Raw genomic sequence first — 20,397 nt, forward strand, 5'->3', positions numbered from 1 at the left:
CATCCACAACACTTTGTGGTTCCAGTTCAACTTCCATCGAGGCATCAGTGCTATTGTTCGCATCTTGAACTTCTTCAAGATCGAACGTGCTCCCACTAGTCTTTCTAGAAACAAAGTCGCTTTCTAGAAAGACCCCAGTCTTTGCCACAACTATCTTGTGCTGACTGGGAATGTAGAAGTAATATCCCTTAGTTTGCTTGGGATATCCAATAAATTAGCACTTGTCAGATTTGGGTCCTAACTTGTCTGAGACTTGATGTTGAACGTAAGCCTCACAACCCCAAATCCTGAAGGAAGTCACCTGGGCATCTCCCCCAGTCCATATCCTATATAGTGTCTTTATCACGGCCTTGGATGAAACTCGGTTGAGTATAAAAGCTGCAGTGTCTAAAGCATAGCCCCAAAGGTATGTCAAAAGATCTGTGTGACTCATCATAGATCATATCATATCTAATAAGGTACGATTCCTCCTTTCGGATACACCATTCCACTGTGGTGTTCCAGGAGGAGTGAGTTGGGATAGAATCCTACACTCAGCTAGATAGTCACGAAACTCATGGCTAAGGTATTCTCCACCTCGATCGGATCGAAGTATCTTAATACTCTTGCCAAGCTGGTTCTGTACTTCATTCTTGAATTCTTTGAACTTTTCAAAGGATTCAGACTTATGTGTCATCAAGTACACATAACCATATCTACTGAAGTCATCAGTAAATGTGATGAAGTACCTATAACCGCCTCTAGCAGCGATATTGAAAGGGCCACATACATCACTATATATGAGTCCTAACAAATCAGTCGCTCTTTCGCTGTGCCCACTATAGGGAGTCTTGGTCATCTTGCCTAGTAGGCATGACTCGCATGTCTCATAAGATTCAAAATCAAATGAGTCCAGCAAACCATCCTTATGGAGCTGGGATAAGCGCTTGTCATTTATATGACCTAAGCGACAGTGCTAGAGATATGTTTGGTTCAGGTCATTTGACTTAAACCTCTTGGTATTTATGTTATAGATAGGGCTTTCAAGGTTTAGAATATAGAGTCCGTTTATCAGAGGTGCACTACAATTGAACATATCGTTTAAATAGACGGAACAATATTTGTTCTTTATTGTAAACGAGAAACCTTTCTTGTCCAAACAAGAAACCGATATAATGTTCTTAGTTAATGCAAGCACATAACAACAATCGACTAACTCTAGTACAAGCCCAGTGGATAGAGATAGAAAATAAGTCCCTACAGCAACAACAACAACCCGTGCTCCATTGCCTACTCGTAGGTCCACCTCGCCCTTTGTCAATGCCCTGCTATTTCTCAGCGTCTGCACATCAGTACAAATGTGAGAAGCACATCCAGTATCTAATACCCATGATGTAGAAATAGATAGATTGACTTCTATAACATATATACCTGAAGTGGAAGTCTCACTTCGCTTCTTCTTAAGATCCTCCAAGTATACCTTGCAGTTCCTCTTCCAGTTCCCGGTCTGACCGCAGTGGAAGCAGGTAGCATCCTTGGCGACCCCTCCTTTAGGCTTCAATGCCTTGCCTTTGCCCTTGGCCTGGGACTTTGGCTTGCCCTTGCCCTTATGTTTTTGAACCATCAGAACAGTGTTGGGCTTAGCCTTCTTAAGGTTCAGCTCAGCAGTTCGCAACATACTAAGCAGCTCGGGCAGTGGCTTGTCAATCTCGTTCATATTGTAGTTTAGAATGAATTGACTGTAGCTATCCGGCAAGGATTGCAAGATCATGTCTGTGGCCAGCTCTTGGCCAAGTGGGAACCCCAACCTTTGTAGGTTCTCTATGTACCCAATCATTTTGAGTACATATGGGCCTACAGGAGCCCCGTCTAACATCTTGCACTGAAACAGTGCCCTTGAGATCTCAAATCTCTCATGCCTCGCTTGACCTTGATACAGTTGACGAAGATGTTCAACCATATTGTAAGCGCCCATTAACTCGTGTTGCTTCTGAAGCTTAGAGTTCATGGTCGCGAGCATTAGACAAGACACATCTAATGTGTCATCTTGATGCTTCTTGAAACCATCTCGGTCAGCTCGCGGGGCAGTGGCAGGAGGAGCCTCCAGAATGGGCTGCTCCAGAACGTACAGTTTACGCTCTTGGGTGAGAACTATTCTCAAGTTCCTGTATTAGTCCAGGAAATTTGCTCCGTTGAGCTTGTCCTTCTCAAGAATAGATCGCAGGGAGAAAGTGTTCCTATTTGACGTCATGGTTATCTACAACAGAAAAATACAGAAAATAAATATCATATTCTTAACATTTAATTAGGCCTTTAACTAAATGATGCTCCCACTGAATTCTATAATTCATGTGGGACAAGATCCACATCATACTAACCCTTGAGTTAGCTTTGGCTAATACGCCCAAGACTTAGTATGATCGGTAGGTAACTAATTACCAATTACATCTCTATGAAACTCTTGTTTATTAAATAAAATCCGCATTTATATTAAAACTCGAGTTAGATTTGGCTAATACGCCCAAGAGTTAATATAAACATGATTTTGACCTATCTACCAACCATTGGATAATGCCTATAGTTAAACTCGATCCAATTGAGTTAACTAGTTACTCAATCTAATTGAGTTGTACTCACCCATGCGTTGATAGGCGGGACCAAGATTGTCCCTCCGTACCCTACCAAGATAGTATGTGTTGCTCTGCTTTGGCAGATTCAACAACAACATGCGATCGAGGTAGTGGTAAGTATCACGGCATGGTAGGCATTACGAGTTGTCACGATTTAGATCTAATCTAAATAATGATGCGTATCATATACTCGATAGATTTAATCTAATCGAAGGGTGCATCATGTGCACGACTTAGATCTAATCTAATTGTTAGGCACTAATTAATTACTTAATTAACTAGCATGCATCACATACACACAAAAGCAATTAATTAAATAATTTTGTGATTATGTCATGGCCCTACTACGATCTTCTCAAGCCAATGAGAAGATCGGATGGTCAACCTAAGGTCAACAGCTTCTCAAGCGCCTTCCTTTTGACCACCTTGTGTTGCTCGCGCCTTCCTTGTAACTCCGTCTTGAGTGGACCTTCCACCGCTTCAAAATTTACATTACATTTTGAAACTCGAGTTACATTCGAGTCTAAATCTAATTTACAACCAGAATATAAATAGGGAGGCACGACTCGCAGGTCGTGTATCAAATACAGCACACGCAAACACACAAAATGGCACGCAGGCCATATTTTGAATTACAACACAAATTATCCAATCGAATTGGGTCTTTGGGCCATGACTATCACAAAAAATAATATATAATTTGAAATTATATATTTCTATAATTTTTTGTAATTTTTCCTATAATTTTTACAATTTTTACGAGTACAATTTCCCGGGGGTTCCATTTAGCGGTTTTCGGGCACAATCGCGGAACGAATCCCCTTGCGGGGCCAGGGGCAGCGCCTCTGCCCGCGATCTAACCATCGCGAGGGTTCCTTTGCGATCTAAGAGCACCTTAGCCCGCTGTCCCAAAAAATTTTTGGGCGAAACTTGGCCGTTTTGGGAAAAACTTCTCAGTAGTCGAAGCCTACAAGTGTCGAAACACTTGTGCTTCGCTTCTGCGAGAAAAATATCCATAAAAACTATAAAAATCATAAATTTACAGAATATTACAGAACTGAAAAGTTTTCATAAAACACAAAATAAACTCTTATTCATCTTCGCACGTGGCTCTGATACCACTGTTGGGTTTTTCGGGCCGCGAGAACCGCTTTTTCGCGTCGCGGAAACCCCGAAAGCCCTTAGCCAACGGATCCGTGCAAAGAAAAATTTAAAAACATATGAATACGAGTTTCTACCTAGATCTACACTTAGATATACACTTAGATCTACAAAAGAAAATGTTATACCTTTGAAGCGAAGCCCTTCGCGTTCCCGCTCGTCCAAATGGTGTCGGATCTCGAAGTTGTCAACGTAGACAACTCTCTATATGTATCCACACGAACACACTAGGTGGAGATGACCAAAACAAGGTGTTCTAGCACCTTATGAGATTCGGCCAAGGAAAGGAGAGGGAGAGCAAAAATGGCTAGAGGAAGAAGATGAAGTGAATGAGAGTAAAAACACAAAATGAAAACCTACATCACATTAGTGTGGCCGGCCACTTTGTGTAACTCATCACATTTAATGTGGCCGGCCACATTAAAGAGAGGAATGTAACCTCCATGAGGTGGCACTCACTAGTAACTTCCATGAGGTGGCAACCATGATGATGTGGAGCATCATCATTGGTCCACATTTTGCCAACTCACTAGTGATGTGGCAAATAGTCAAGTCAAACTTGACTCTCCATCTTCCTCTCAAGTCAAGTCAAACTTGACCACATCTCTCCCATGGTTGATCTAATCCAACCATTTGATTCAAGCCAATTTAATATAATGAATCTAATTCATTTAATTAAATTGATTCAATGAGTCATAATCTAAATTAGACTCATTGAACACATGAATCAACTTGAGTCCAACTCAATTAGCCCAATTAGGATTACTCTTAATCCAATTTGATTCATCAAATGAATCTAATCCTCTTGGTTCATCATATGAACCTAATCTCCATCTAATTGTCCTTAGTGTGTGACCCTATAGGTTCTTGTAACGTTGGCAATGCCCCTAAACCCATTTAGGAGCATAAGTAATGAGCGGTATCTAGCAACACATCATTACTACCCAAGTTACAAGAATGTTGAGATCCAACATCACCTTGTGACTACTAATTGTGACTCCTCACAAAATATGACAAGTGTCCTTCTATCCTAGACATCTAGATTGATCAATGTGAGGCATAGACCGTGTCATCATCTGATCAATCTAAATCTTGAACTCCAAGTAGACTCACTAAATCAAATGAGCTCAATATCTCATATTGACTCATTTGGGCATGGCCATGCACTTCGTGGTCTCACTTTATCAAGAATATCGATGTCACTCCCGTCATATAGGAGGGATAGATCCCATCTACATCACTCACATCCCTCCGCATAATTTGTTACATACCCAGTAATCACCTTTATAGTCCACCCAGTTACGGGTGACGTTTGACGAAACTAAAGTACATAAATCCTTATGCAGGGAACCATGGTGACTTTAGGTCTAAGGACTAGTAGTCATACTAATAGCCACATGAGAAAGTATATGACACTCATATAACGATCCATGATACTTTCTCATGGCGGGTCATTCAGTATACATTCTCTAATGCATACCCATGTGTCAACTTGATATCTCTATATCCATGACTTGTGAGATCAAGTCTTCGAGTTGACCTACATGCTAGTCTTATTGCATTAACATTGTCCCTGAATGTTAATACTCGACTAGGAATGATTAAGAGTAGTGTTCCCTATATCATCTCACTATCGATTCAACCAATCGATTGATATATGTAAGAACCTTCTACTCAAGGACGTTATTATACTTAGTTTATTTGGCACCAATACAAGTAAGTATAATAACCAAAAACCAAATGCCTTTATTTATATAGAATATGATACAACAAGTCCAAAATACAATCATCAAATGATTGGCTCTAGGGCTCTAGCTAATAGAGTGAAGGCCGAGTGGGCACCAATGAGGGCTTGTACGCGCTCAGTTAGGAAAAGCCCGACCGAGAATAAAGGCACTTAACCTTATGTATAGTTTTTAATATATTACCAGCCAATCAAAGGCCGAGCGAGATCCCATGTGCTTGTATACGCTCGGCCGAGAAAAGCCCCGGCCGAGCTTAGAGACGCTTAGCCTTATACAACTTTCAATATATTATCGACCAAGTGAGGGCCAAGTGAGCACCAATGTGCTTATATATGCCCGGCCGAGTGAAGGTCGGGCGAGCGTTAAGGTCCTTACATATGCTCGACCGGGCAAAGCCTTACCGAACGTAAAGTCACTCAGCCTTATAGTATATTCCTGGATGGAACATGGTCAACAGATGGTATTCCTAATATATATACACGACTGGCTTGAATGACCGGCCGAGACATGCTCAACAGAAGATATTCCTAATATATATACGACCGACTTAAACGACCGACTAAGACATGTTCATCAGAAGGTATTCTTAACAACATATGTGGCCAGCATAAATGACCGACAGAAATACACTTAACAGATGGTATTCTTATTATATATGTGACCGGGTTAAAGGACCGACTGGAAGTATGGCAACCTGACAAATTTGGTGGTAAATATCTTCTAGAAGCTTCTTTAGTTATAATTACGTGTTCCTATGCATACCTCATCACAAATATAAGTCACAAACGACAAAAGAGGTACATCTGTGATGCAAAAAAGATTCCTTAAAGGATTATTGCATGAAGTATAGAAGATGATATCATCTCCTAACAAATCCTAACAAACCGGGGACTACTTCACGACTACGGAGGTCACATGAGGTAGTATAAAAAGGGGGATCCTCTTCGTTGGCTAGATACGCAAGTTCTAGCATCTAAACTCTATTTCAAAGTACTTCAGTTGTTGTTGTTGTTGTTCTTCTTCTTCTTATTCTTCTTCTTCTTCTTCTTCCACCCTTAAGAGAAAACCTTACTTGAGCGTCGGAGGGCCTAGCTAGGGATCCCCACCCCGGTCTTAGGTCACTAACGCTTTGCTGGTTTGTCTCGCTATGCACAGGATCATGGAGAGGTTTGTTTAGGTCTCTAGGAGGCTATCTTCATCTAGGATCATTGTTCACTATAGCCAGCTCACCACTTTGCATATTTCAGATAGGATCAAATTTGACACTGTGTGTGGGAAACTATTCACCTGAATTTGAAGCTACGATGATGGAGGAAGCTGGAAAACTCAACACTATTACTATATCTGTAAGATATCACAAAATTAAATAATAAATGTTATTGGACGAAAAATCTTATTGGATTTTTCAGGAATTTTTAGAAATTTTCTGGGAATTTTTCGGAGCTTGTACGTCGAGTTTTGAGGGGACGAACTGACGGGTTCAAATAAAGCCTGTTTGGGAAACCCATTTAATTAAGTGAGGAAATGATTTATTTATAAAATCAATTTTCTTTTCTCCCCCAAATTCGTTGATTCCCGACCCCATCTTCCCCGATCTCCTCTTCCTCGACCTCACGCCGAAACCCGAAACTCCCTTCCCTCTCCGGCGATTTCTCGCCTCACCGACACCAAGCTCACGATCGCCGACCATCTTCCTTCGGGTAGGGCTAGGGCAAAGACTCCATTGGCTCCTCTTGCGATCCTTTTCCTTTCTCTCTTTCTCACGAACGCCCGATGCCAACGAAGAACGACTTCTTCCACGGCGATCGCGTCCTCGTCGAGTCACCGGAGAGAATGGCGTTGGTTTTCGGGGGTTACCGATCATCTCCCACTGAGAGGTTGTCTTCTCGGCGGTTTCTTGCTCGCGGTCGGCAGCAGCCTAGCGTCTAGGGCACAGCCGGGGGAGTTTGATTCGCATCACCAGCCGATCAATCGTCTCCTCCTCAATTTGTTCCTTAGGATTGATCTGTAGCTCCACACCCGCTGGATTGGATCGGGCGACATCATCAGAGGCGACCTATCAAGGTATGCTTCGTCCAAAATTTATGGATTCAAGGATCCGGTACTATAGGTCTCAATTCTTGATATTCCTCTTGTTTTGAACTAGGGGAAAGTACCGAATCATCTTAGTGACAGATCTTCCTTGAGTGGATTTTGATCTTCTTCTCTGTTCGTGGGCAAGAACAGATCATTTGCCCTAGCCTTGATCTTGGAGGTAAGTGTTTAGTTTTGGTTGTGGATTCGAGCTTGTGATCTTCTTGGTTTGATTTGGGGTTGGTAGGTGATGAAAGTGTGGGCAGCAGTAAGCATCATACCCATGATTTCTAGCAGTGGTTGCTTCAGTTTTGGTTCTTTGGTAACTCTCGGGTGAAGAGGTAAGGTGCATAGTTGTGCTGGAAATTAGTTAGTGATGTGTTGTTTTGTGGAATTCTAATCCCTTCTTCTTGATCCGGGTGGTGAACAACAGCTTGATTTGGGATCAATTGAGCTGTTAGCAGGATTATGGTGGGAGCTGTGAGTGTTGATCAGCTACAACCTTCCAAGGTAAGTGATGTATCAATGAGGTATTTCTGATTGGTTTAATAGAATATTGCTAAATTAGGGTTGTAATTTTATGTAAGGGTTACTTCTTTTGGGCATGTGAAATGTGAAGGAGGGTTTTAAATATGATGAGATTGATTATCAGATTTGATGGTTAGAGGTGGGTCATGAGGATGATTATGCATGTTTGTTGTATGATGTGTGGTGGATAATAATGGGATGTAATGGATGGATAATTTTCTGAATTAGAGTAGTGTCCATCTTGGAGTTTGTATTATGTTATGGTTTGATTAATTAGGGGTTGGTTGCATTTGATGAGTTCATGATTGTTATTAAGGATCATTGGATTATGTTTGGATTTAGGAAGAGTTAAATTTAAGGATGTGCCTATGATTTACTTTGGGTTGGATCATTAGGTGGAAACTAAACAGGGTTACCTAATCGACGTAGGATTAGGTATTGGGTTTAGTTTGTTGTTGATTATGTGATTAGCTAAACATTATATATATACCGTGTGATCGCAGGACTTGGGTTCGGGACGAGCGTCTCGACGCGGGATTACTTGGCACGATCTACATTTTAAGGCGGGTATTTCTTCCTTGACCTCTATGTAGATTTTCTTGTACTTAGTGCATGGTTATTATTGGATGAATTAGGCTGCTTTATCTTATATCATGATCGGTTGTTATTTTCCTGCATGATACTTATGCTTGACCCTTGTGATGATCTATTTAATTCATATACAGTCTCCACTCTTGATATCTACTCTGTTGTGATTTCACGTGTAGAGTATGTCTTGTAGGGATTGTTGGGTTGTTGGTATTACCATACTGATTGGGTATATGATGGGGATTGTACATAGGTGGGTATGTGTTATAGGAGTTATCTTGTTGATCGTGCATTTACATGTGGCGTGTATATCCGTATTTGTTATGTACTTTTGGAGGAGTGTGTTGATTGCACGTCTGTGGTTTATACACGTGTCCGATGTGTTTTTATTGGAGGATACATGTTGATTGTATATGTGGGGTTGTCCATGTATGTCTGATATGTTCATTGGGGATTATTGGTTGATTATACATGTGTAGTTGTATACATATGTTTGGTGGGATATGTGGAGGTATCATGACGATTATACTCATGTTGGAGGTATTTATGAGGTTTGGGGTTGTTGCATGGATGATGATTATATATATATCATGTTCATCATTCATTGCATCTGATGACCATTGTCTCCCTTGTGGTGAGAGAGTCATCAGTTGGTTTGATTTAGCGCCGCACACTCGGCCACTCATGGGTAGTGGTAGCTAGAGCTGTTGCCGCTAGTCCTGTCGTGCCACCCGGTCACGAGGTTTAGTGAGATCCGGCGTTGTGAGCAGTCAGGGACCCTGATGCTATTTAGCTAGATAGCTATTAGCGGACTGTCCACATATACTAGAGGGTAGTACGGTTTGTCACGCACCTAAGCCTCTCGGCCATACAGGGGTCGTGGTGTCTAGAGAGGTGGCGGGGGTGACCATGGAGCATGCATACGCAGTTATTATTCTTGCATTTGATGCGCGGTGCATCTGCATTTGCATACATGCCTAGTAGTTACTAGTTGCATGTGATTGTCGTTGTTGCACTTGTTTGAGATATGATTGTTGCACTTGGTTGCCATGCTGCATACATGTCATTTATTTTACATGTATATGCAGTCGTACTTATATTGCACAGGTGTCACGGGTATATCTGTTGCAGATCCGGTGAGTTTACTGATCATTGTACCATGGGTCGATTCCAGATTGGGTTTGTATCTGTCATTATGTTAGTTGTGCTTTGTACAGTTTATGTCAGGTTATTATGTCAGGTATGTTCAGATGCATTGATTATGATAGTATGACCATGTTCATATTCCCTACTGAGACTGTATACTTTTGATCTCCATGTTTTGTTTATGGACCATGCACTATCTTTTCTATTACCCGCTGAGTTACCTATACTCACCACCGCATGTATATCTTTATGTTTTCAGGTAGATGGTTGGAGTGTCGCTCGGAGTATCCTGTCTGCCGGGTCCTACGTCACATCCGACGATCGTTTCGGGTTTTGGTATATCTTTATTTGCATTCGATATTTGTTGTATTTGGTGTGTTGATGTATGTGTTGTTGTGGTTGTTGTATAAAGCCTAGCCGGCTAGCAGTGTGTTGATTGTGTTGTATTGGGCTTTCCGTTTTCTTCGTTTTCCGCTGTGTTGGTTTATTTTGTACAGCCCTGTGGGCTGTCTTATATATAACTGCGTGGTTGTGATTGTTTCATTCCAGCCGTATGGGCTGTTATTATAACTGCGTGGTTGTGTATATAAATATTCCAGCCGCATGTGGCTGATGTATATTTGGTTTGTAGTGATGCTTCATATTGTCACCGGTACAGGGGAGATGTTGTCGGATTTTTGTCTGGCAGGGACTCCTTTGGGGGCGTGACATTAAGTGGTATCAGAGCGGGTACGATACCTGTTTTGTTTTGTGTTCTATTTTTGAGTTGATCTGATACCAATTTAGTGGTATCAGAGCAGGTATACGGTACTTGCTATGTGTTTGGATTTTCGAGATTCATCTGATACCAATTTTTGGTATCAGAGCAGGTACGATGCCTGTTATTCGTGTTTTGGATTTCGTGATTCGATTTTCTTGATGTGACTTTTCGGGCTTTGGGACCAGGCAGCAACAGGACATCTCCAGGCTATAGGAGGTATGTTTGCATATTGTTATCATACATTTCTGTTGGTGTATGTATTGTTGCCCATGATAGTTAGTTATGACATGTGTTAGTACTCTTGTTAGTACCTGCCTATTTTAGCATGCATTGCATGTGTTAGGTCAATCACTGATCACGATTGACCTAATGGAGATCAAGGAGTTACAGTCTCAGGGGATTTCCTCATATCATACTGCCAGTAGTTTTAGTGTCTGTTACTACGAGTTGGTTGAGAGTTAGAGTCACATACCAGTCTCTATTACTATTAGCTGGGTAGTTGATGATGTTGGTATACTCATATTGACTCAGTTAGTAGAGTACTGGTTTACTCCTGTTGAGGTTTGATTTACTTGGTTGACTTGTGTAGTTATGGTTTGACTTATTACCCTTGTTGACTTGGATAGTTGAGGATTGACTTATTTTAGTTGGTTCTGTGCTCCTGTTAGTTCGATCAGCAGAGTACTTATTTGGATTCTTTCAGTTCTGTCTGTAGAGGATTGATTTACCCAGGTTGACTTTGGTGGCTGGGTATCGATTTACCTTAGTTAGTTTCATCAGTGGATGATTGATTTACTCTTGTTGGATCAGATAGTGTTGATCGATTTATGTTGTTGGTCCGACCAGTAGGGGACTGACTTACTCTATCTTTAGAGATTCCTATCTTTGGGATGTTACTTGGTTAGATATTTTGACTTGTACCGGTGTAGAAAGGACTGAATTGGCCATATACCATTATCGGCTTAGTCAGTCTATAGAGGATCAACATATCCTATTCCATGGGGACTTTGACTATGGATTGTCTGTACCTGGTTGGGGGGCTTAGAAGGTACGTTCAGATAGGATATCGCACGGTGTGGAAAAGTGTAAAGCTACGTGCTTAACACTTATGAGATACATCCCTTACTAGGGTGTATGAGTTGGAGAGGACATTTGGATATATGATTTGTACTGGCGTAGGAGAGTCGAAGTTAGCTGCTTAACCTTTACGTGACCCGGTACAACGTGAGGGAAGAAGCAGAGAATGTTTTTTTGGAGATCAGGTCATCACTTAGTGATTTCCTTGAGATGTTTTGGAGAGAGTAGTTCTTTACCTCTTTCGGTAGCATGGTGATTTGTAAGGCGATGACTAGTAGACTCGCCCATCGTTGTCCCATGGGAGATCCTGACTCATGGAACTATTGGATATGATTAGATATCCATGATGTACTTAGTGATATATACCCCATAATAGTGCGGAGGAAGTGGTATTAGTTGAGTACTACCTAGGAGGTCTGATCGTAACTAGGTATAATTTCAGATGATGATCTTCGAAGGGTAGAGCGTTGATTGACGGATATTTTGATCAGCTAGTTAGTTATAGTGCTCCTCTATTTTTGTGTTCATTGCTTGATACTGGAGGTTACTGAACCTCAGATGGAGCAATCACAGTATGATGGGGTACGAGACAATGGTTAGACGACTCAACTAACATTGTCTTCATCAGGTGGCTCAAGACCTTGACCACGTGATCATTTTACCAGATATTGTAGTCTATATCTCAGATTGGAGGATGCGACCCTTTTATCAGCATTTGTCGAGGGACATATATAGGAGGATTATGAGGGTCGTGTAGATACTCTCTTGATGGGTAGACTCTTAGTAAGGAGATTGGGTGACCCTTTGACTTTGGATTGATATCCTTTTTCTGTGGATATTTGGTTATCGGAAAGGATGAGATGATGAGATTTGTAGACCTTTTTGGATACGTTTAGTTTGTTGGTAGTAGGGGTTGAAGGTTAGGTATTTTCCTTTGACTCCATCTTTATTTAGGAGACTATCTGGTACGATGGAGTGATATTGAGGATGATTTGTGATTGGTGGACATTATGAGATCAGATGTGGTGATAGGTTGCCTTTTGATGATCTATTGGTGGATATTTGGTTTGATGGCCTACTATTTGGTGTTTGAGGTTGATAGAGACATGAGGAGTAGCACTTGTGTGATATTTATGGATTTAGTGATTTGTAGTTGGTGATTAGATTACAGACTTGTTGTTGATGATCTTATGGTGGAGTAAGCTTGTGGTACGTACATTATGAGTCCTTGGTGTTACCATTTAGGCATACCGTGCCTAGATGTTTACATGGACTCAGTGTACTTGGTATTTTTAGGGTTTAGATCAGTTTTCATTGTCTTTATTGGCGATGTTGTGACCTATTCCCGATCCGAGGAGGATCACGTGCCCTATCTTCGCATAGTTCTAGAGATGTTTCGACGGGAACATCTATATGTGAAGTTAGTAGTACGTATTGTGATTGTCTTCTGTGGAAATTGCTGGGACATATGGTCACCAGTAGAGATATTAGTAGATCCACAAGAGTTAGAGGCTATCACCAGTTGGAAGTGGTCGAAGTCTATACCGGAGATTGATGGAGGATTTCTCTAGCATTGATATGTCGTTGACTGAACTGTATAGGAAGGGTAGGGAACCTTCCTGGTTAGATGCTGGTGAGATCAGTTTAGTACTCTCTAGTGTAGACGGATTTGCACTCTATACAGAGGTATCGTATTTGGAGTTTGGTGCAGTTTCGATATAGCATGAGCGAAGCAGTCATATGCCAGTAGTTAGAATTCTCGTGTAATGAGAGTTGGATTCTTTGTTTCGTGGGAGATCTAGTGTGTTTCCGGGCCACTTCTTATCCGGGAGGAGTGACCGCAAGAAACACATCGTTCTAGATTTGTGATACATGTTGTATAGAGATTTGGAGTGTTCTTATTGATGGATTTTCATGAAGGAAGACATCGTGGATTTTGTATCTTGAGGTTTAGTATGTCAGCAAGAGAATGCTGAACATCAGATGTTAGTAGGATTGCCTTCGTTGTTTTGGATATTAGAACGGAGTTGGGAGCATGTTTTGATGGACTTCGTTGTGGGATTACCCAGGATATGGAGAGGATATAATGGTTTGGGTAATCATTGTTGGGCGACGACTTACTCCCTAGCTATTGATTTGTAGGATAGATTCTTTGGGATTGAGTAGTAGGATTATACTCTAGAGGGATTTCCAGACTGGATGATGTATCTCTGAGTATTGTGTTGGATGGAGATCAGTGATTTCATGTCTTGGTTTTGATTATGGTTACAGCAGACTTTGGATGAGGGGCTTCGCTATTATATAGATTTCACCCTCGATCGATCGATAGTTTGAGCACCCTATACGGATAGTGAAGGATATGCTGATAGTGGATTATGGATTTCAGGGGTAGTTGGATCATCACAGTTGGTGATTTGTTCATGATACTTAGATGGAGTGGTATATGAGTATATTATTTGGTTATTACCCTTGGATGAGGATCCCTGAGTTGAGGAGTAAATTTGGGGACCAAATTTTTATTAGTAGGGGAGAATGTAAGATATCACAAAATTAAATAATAAATGTTATTGGACGAAAAATCTTATTGGATTTTTCAGGAATTTTTAGAAATTTTCTGGGAATTTTTCGGAGCTTGTACGTCGAGTTTTGAGGGGACGAACTGACGGGTTCAAATAAAGCCTGTTTGGGAAACCCATTTAATTAAGTGAGGAAATGATTTATTTATAAAATCAATTTTCTTTTCTCCCCCAAATTCGTTGATTCCCGACCCCCATCTTCCCCGATCTCCTCTTCCTCGACCTCACGCCGAAACCCGAAACTCCCTTCCCTCTCCGGCGATTTCTCGCCTCACCGACGCCAAGCTCACGATCGCCGACCATCTTCCTTCGGGTAGGGCTAGGGCAAAGACTCCATTGGCTCCTCTTGCGATCCTTTTCCTTTCTCTCTTTCTCACGAACGCCCGATGCCAACGAAGAACGACTTCTTCCACGGCGATCGCGTCCTCGTCGAGTCACCGGAGAGAATGGCGTTGGTTTTCGGGGGTTACCGATCATCTCCCACTGAGAGGTTGTCTTCTCGGCGGTTTCTTGCTCGCGGTCGGCAGCAGCCTAGCGTCTAGGGCACAGCCGGGGGAGTTTGATTCGCATCACCAGCCGATCAATCGTCTCCTCCTCAATTTGTTCCTTAGGATTGATCTGTAGCTCCACACCCGCTGGATTGGATCGGGCGACATCATCAGAGGCGACCTATCAAGGTATGCTTCGTCCAAAATTTATGGATTCAAGGATCCGGTACTATAGGTCTCAATTCTTGATATTCCTCTTGTTTTGAACTAGGGGAAAGTACCGAATCATCTTAGTGACAGATCTTCCTTGAGTGGATTTTGATCTTCTTCTCTGTTCGTGGGCAAGAACAGATCATTTGCCCTAGCCTTGATCTTGGAGGTAAGTGTTTAGTTTTGGTTGTGGATTCGAGCTTGTGATCTTCTTGGTTTGATTTGGGGTTGGTAGGTGATGAAAGTGTGGGCAGCAGTAAGCATCATACCCATGATTTCTAGCAGTGGTTGCTTCAGTTTTGGTTCTTTGGTAACTCTCGGGTGAAGAGGTAAGGTGCATAGTTGTGCTGGAAATTAGTTAGTGATGTGTTGTTTTGTGGAATTCTAATCCCTTCTTCTTGATCCGGGTGGTGAACAACAGCTTGATTTGGGATCAATTGAGTTGTTAGGAGGATTATGGTGGGAGCTGTGAGTGTTGATCAGCTACAACCTTCCAAGGTAAGTGATGTATCAATGAGGTATTTCTGATTGGTTTAATAGAATATTGCTAAATTAGGGTTGTAATTTTATGTAAGGGTTACTTCTTTTGGGCATGTGAAATGTGAAGGAGGGTTTTAAATATGATGAGATTGATTATCAGATTTGATGGTTAGAGGTGGGTCATGAGGATGATTATGCATGTTTGTTGTATGATGTGTGGTGGATAATAATGGGATGTAATGGATGGATAATTTTCTGAATTAGAGTAGTGTCCATCTTGGAGTTTGTATTATGTTATGGTTTGATTAATTAGGGGTTGGTTGCATTTGATGAGTTCATGATTGTTATTAAGGATCATTGGATTATGTTTGGATTTAGGAAGAGTTAAATTTAAGGATGTGCCTATGATTTACTTTGGGTTGGATCATTAGGTGGAAACTAAACAGGGTTACCTAATCGACGTAGGATTAGGTATTGGGTTTAGTTTGTTGTTGATTATGTGATTAGCTAAACATTATATATATACCGTGTGATCGCAGGACTTGGGTTCGGGACGAGCGTCTCGACGCGGGATTACTTGGCACGATCTACATTTTAAGGCGGGTATTTCTTCCTTGACCTCTATGTAGATTTTCTTGTACTTAGTGCATGGTTATTATTGGATGAATTAGGCTGCTTTATCTTATATCATGATCGGTTGTTATTTTTCCTGCATGATACTTATGCTTGACCCTTGTGATGATCTATTTAATTCATATACGCTCCACTCTTGATATCTACTCATGTGATTTCACGTGTAGAGTATGTCTTGTAGGGATTGTTGGGTTGTTGGTATTACCATACTGATTGGGTATATGATGTGGATTGTACATAGGTGGGTATGTGTTATAGGAGTTATCTTGTTGATCGTGCATTTACATGTGGCGTGTATATCCGTATTTGTTATGTACTTTTGGAGGAGTGTGTTGATTGCACGTCTGTGGTTTATACACGTGTCCGATGTGTTTTTATTGGAGGATACATGTTGATTGTATATGTGGGGTTGTCCATGTATGTCTGATATGTTCATTGGGGATTATTGGTTGATTATACATGTGTAGTTGTATACATATGTTTGGTGGGATATGTGGAGGTATCATGACGATTATACTCATGTTGGAGGTATTTATGAGGTTTGGGGTTGTTGCATGGATGATGATTATATATATATATCATGTTCATCATTCATTGCATCTGATGACCATTGTCTCCCTTGTGGTGAGAGAGTCATCAGTTGGTTTGATTTAGCGCCGCACACTCGGCCACTCATGGGTAGTGGTAGCTAGAGCTGTTGCCGCTAGTCCTGTCGTGCCACCCGGTCACGAGGTTTAGTGAGATCCGGCGTTGTGAGCAGTCAGGGACCCTGATGCTATGTAGCTAGATAGCTATTAGCGGACTGTCCGCCTCGACCACTATATAGTGGGTTAGAGGGTAGTACAGTCGTCACAGACCCAAGCCTCTCGGCCATACAGGGGTCGTGGTATCTGGAGAGGTGGCGGGGGTGACCATGGAGCATGCATGCACTTTTGCATATGATGCGCTGTGCATCTGGGGGATATATCTGCATACATGCCTAGTAGATACTAGTTGAATGTGATTGTCGTTGTTGCACTTGTTTGAGATATGATTGTTGCACTTGGTTGCCATGCTGCATACATGTCATTTATTTTACATGTATATGCAATCGTATTTATATTGCACAGGTGTCACGGGTATATCCGTTGCAGATCCGGTGAGTTTACCGATCATTGTACCATGGGTCGATTCCAGATTGGGTTTGTATCTGTCATTATGTTAGTTGTGCTTTGTACAGTTTATGTCAGGTTATTATGTCAGGTATGTTCAGATGCATTGATTATGATAGTATGACCATGTTCATATTCCCTACTGAGACTGTATACTTTTGATCTCCATGTTTTGTTTATGGACCATGCACTATCTTTTCTATTACCCGCTGAGTTACCTATACTCACCACCGCATGTATATCTTTATGTTTTCAGGTAGATGGTTGGAGTGTCGCTCGGAGTATCCTGTCTGCCGGGTCCTACGTCACATCCGACGATCGTTTCGGGTTTTGGTATATCTTTATTTGCATTCGATATTTGTTGTATTTGGTGTGTTGATGTATGTGTTGTTGTGGTTGTTGTATAAAGCCTAGCCGGCTAGCAGTGTGTTGATTGTGTTGTATTGGGCTTTCCGTTTTCTTCGTTTTCCGCTGTGTTGGTTTATTTTGTACAGCCCTGTGGGCTGTCTTATATATAACTGCGTGGTTGTGATTGTTTCATTCCAGCCGTATGGGCTGTTATTATAACTGCGTGGTTGTGTATATAAATATTCCAGCCGCATGTGGCTGATGTATATTTGGTTTGTAGTGATGCTTCATATTGTCACCGGTACAGGGGAGATGTTGTCGGATTTTTGTCTGGCAGGGACTCCTTTGGGGGCGTGACAATATCGCAGGAGGATCTGGAATTGCTCATCAATGCTAGAGTGCAGAAGATATTGCAGCAACAACAACAAGTCAATACTGGTGGTACGCTACCTATAGCACCTCATCCGGCAATGTCTATAACTTCTTATCATAGGGAAAGAGGGATTGAATGGGGAGATTCGGTTCGTTTGCTCTCTACCCCTCTCTCTCCCAACCGACATCTTAAAGCATATTTCCGGACACCTCTTGAACAAGGGGGACAAAAAGCAATTCTTTAGAAGTCTTATGGAGAAACCCCTATAAGAGAAAAACAAAATGGGAAGATTGTAGCCAGTGATAGTTCTCCTGAAAGGATTATCACTCCATTTTCTCAATGAGTGTTAGATGATCCTTTGTCGAAGCATTATCAAAATTTAAATGTTGGATAATACTTAGGGACAACTGATCACGAGGATCATCTTCTCAAATTCGAACATGCGGCGCTCCTCCAATAATTCATCGATAGTGTTAAATGCCGGATGTTCCTTACTACATTTGGGGGAGAAACTCAAAGGTGATTCAAACGACAACCAGAAAATTTTATTCGGCGCTTTAAGGACTTCCGCAAGGTGTTCCTACATAATTTTTCTAGCAATCAAAGGTATCATAAAACCCCTTGGAGTCTCATTTCAATCAAGCAAGTGAAGGCGCTGGAATTCTGTTCTGTTTAAATTTTCTTGTACAAAAATTGTACAAGTACAGAACTTTTCCTAGTAACCCACATGTTTGATCAGACATGTGTTTGATCAATCAAGTAAGTTTTTGATGGATTAAAGCACACCTTGATCAAAGTACAAGATCGCTAGCCTCTTGTATTGGTATTCCAAAATGATACAAAGAAAAATAACTAATTATTCAGTGGAATTAAAGAATTAGTTGTACCTTTTCTTTGTAGCTAAAGACCTCTTGATCTTCTGCCATATTCCTCTCCTGTTCTTAGATGTCGTGTGGGTGATGATCTACCAAGACAACACCACCCTCCTTCTCTTCTCGATTTCCAAACCGTCGGCTATAAAAGGAGGCTCTAGGATGGGGCTCCTTCTAATCTTCTTCCTTCTCTTCTTCTTCCTCTTTTTCAAGCCACCACCCACCAAGGAGTAGAGGGGGCGCCGACCCTTAGCAAGGTGGAGGAGACCACCGACCCTAGGCAAGGAGGAAGGGGCGCTAACCCTTGGTGGAGGTGGCGCCAGCCCTAGGTGAAGAGGAGGTGGCGCCGACCACAAGCAAGGGAGAAGGGAATTGTGAAAAATTAGGTTTTAGGGGGCACAACCTACTCCTTCTATAACCTTTGCCGTCAATTACAAAGAAAGAAAAATAATAGAATTCTATTTAGAAAAAATTTCCCTTTCTATAACCAAGTTAAACCAAACCAAGTTAAACCAAACCAAGTTAAGGATGGGATGCGAGGCTTTATATAGAGGCTATAACAGGGACCTAGAGGAGGAATTGATTTAGGCCTCCTGAAGGGCTTGGGCTTCTTGTGTTCGACCTGAACACCCAACCCAAGACCATCGATAATAACTCATACCACTAAAGGGTTATTATTGAACTATCGCACAAATCCTATAATACAATATGAGCTCCTTCTTATCAATGAGTGCGTTAAACTCCTTGTGTTTAAGATATCGTATGCCCGTTAATTAATTGAGTTACTGACAACCCAATTAATTAACATCTGATTCCAAGAGTAGTAACACTCATCTTTATTATCATGCTGGACAAAGTCCACCTGTAGGGTTTACATGATAATCCTTATGAGCTCCTTAAGGGGACATCATCAACCTAAATAATTAGGACACAGATTCCTTCTATAATCAACAACACACCATATAAATAATACTATCTCCCAACTCATCGGGCCTATTGATTTAACGAATAAATCTCACCCATTGATAAGTTAAAGAAATAAATACTAAGTATACATGCTTGTTATTATATAGGGATTAAGAGGACTCACATCCATAATAATAGAGGTTTTGTTCTTTTATGTAGTCAGTATAAATCGAACAACCTCAAATGGTCCTGCTCAAAACACACATAGTGTACTCGTGTAATTTTATAGCCAAGACAGACTAATACTAAATTACACTACAACCGTTCCAACGGTTTGTCCCAATCCATCTTGGTTGTGAGCTTCTATTTATAATTTATAAGGAACCGATAACATGATCTTCTGTGTGGCACCACACACCATGTTATCTACAAAATAAATAAAATGGACAACTATATTGACATATATTAAATATAAAATGCAAATATTTGACCAAATTGATTCTCATTTGAAAATATTTCAAAATAGATGTTCATACAAAATCTAGGCTTATAGTATACATCCAAACAATCTCCCACTTATACTAAAAGACTATGCTACCATAAATGCTGTCATACATCTGATTCCCATCCCCTCAACATGCTTATCAAAAGCTCCCGCCAGAAGGACCTTAGT

The 20,397-nt window shown here is 41.2% G+C and overlaps 2 long non-coding RNA genes across 2 annotated transcripts; both read left to right on the top strand.

Moving 5' to 3' along the window:
* The first annotated feature begins 7,100 nt into the window (after positions 1-7,100).
* On the top strand, positions 7,101-8,049 carry LOC122012057. Its single transcript, XR_006120100.1, has 4 exons — positions 7,101-7,579; positions 7,662-7,769; positions 7,836-7,929; positions 8,022-8,049. It is a non-coding gene; the product is annotated as an uncharacterized LOC122012057 (long non-coding RNA).
* Positions 8,050-14,251: 6,202 nt separating this feature from the next.
* Positions 14,252-15,403, top strand: LOC122012063. The gene is made up of 4 exons (XR_006120102.1): positions 14,252-14,940; positions 15,023-15,130; positions 15,197-15,290; positions 15,383-15,403. It is a non-coding gene; the product is annotated as an uncharacterized LOC122012063 (long non-coding RNA).
* The last annotated feature ends 4,994 nt before the right edge of the window (positions 15,404-20,397 follow it).

This window comes from Zingiber officinale, chromosome 8A (genome assembly GCF_018446385.1).
Source record: "Zingiber officinale cultivar Zhangliang chromosome 8A, Zo_v1.1, whole genome shotgun sequence".
NCBI classification, from domain to species: Eukaryota; Viridiplantae; Streptophyta; class Magnoliopsida; order Zingiberales; family Zingiberaceae; genus Zingiber; species Zingiber officinale.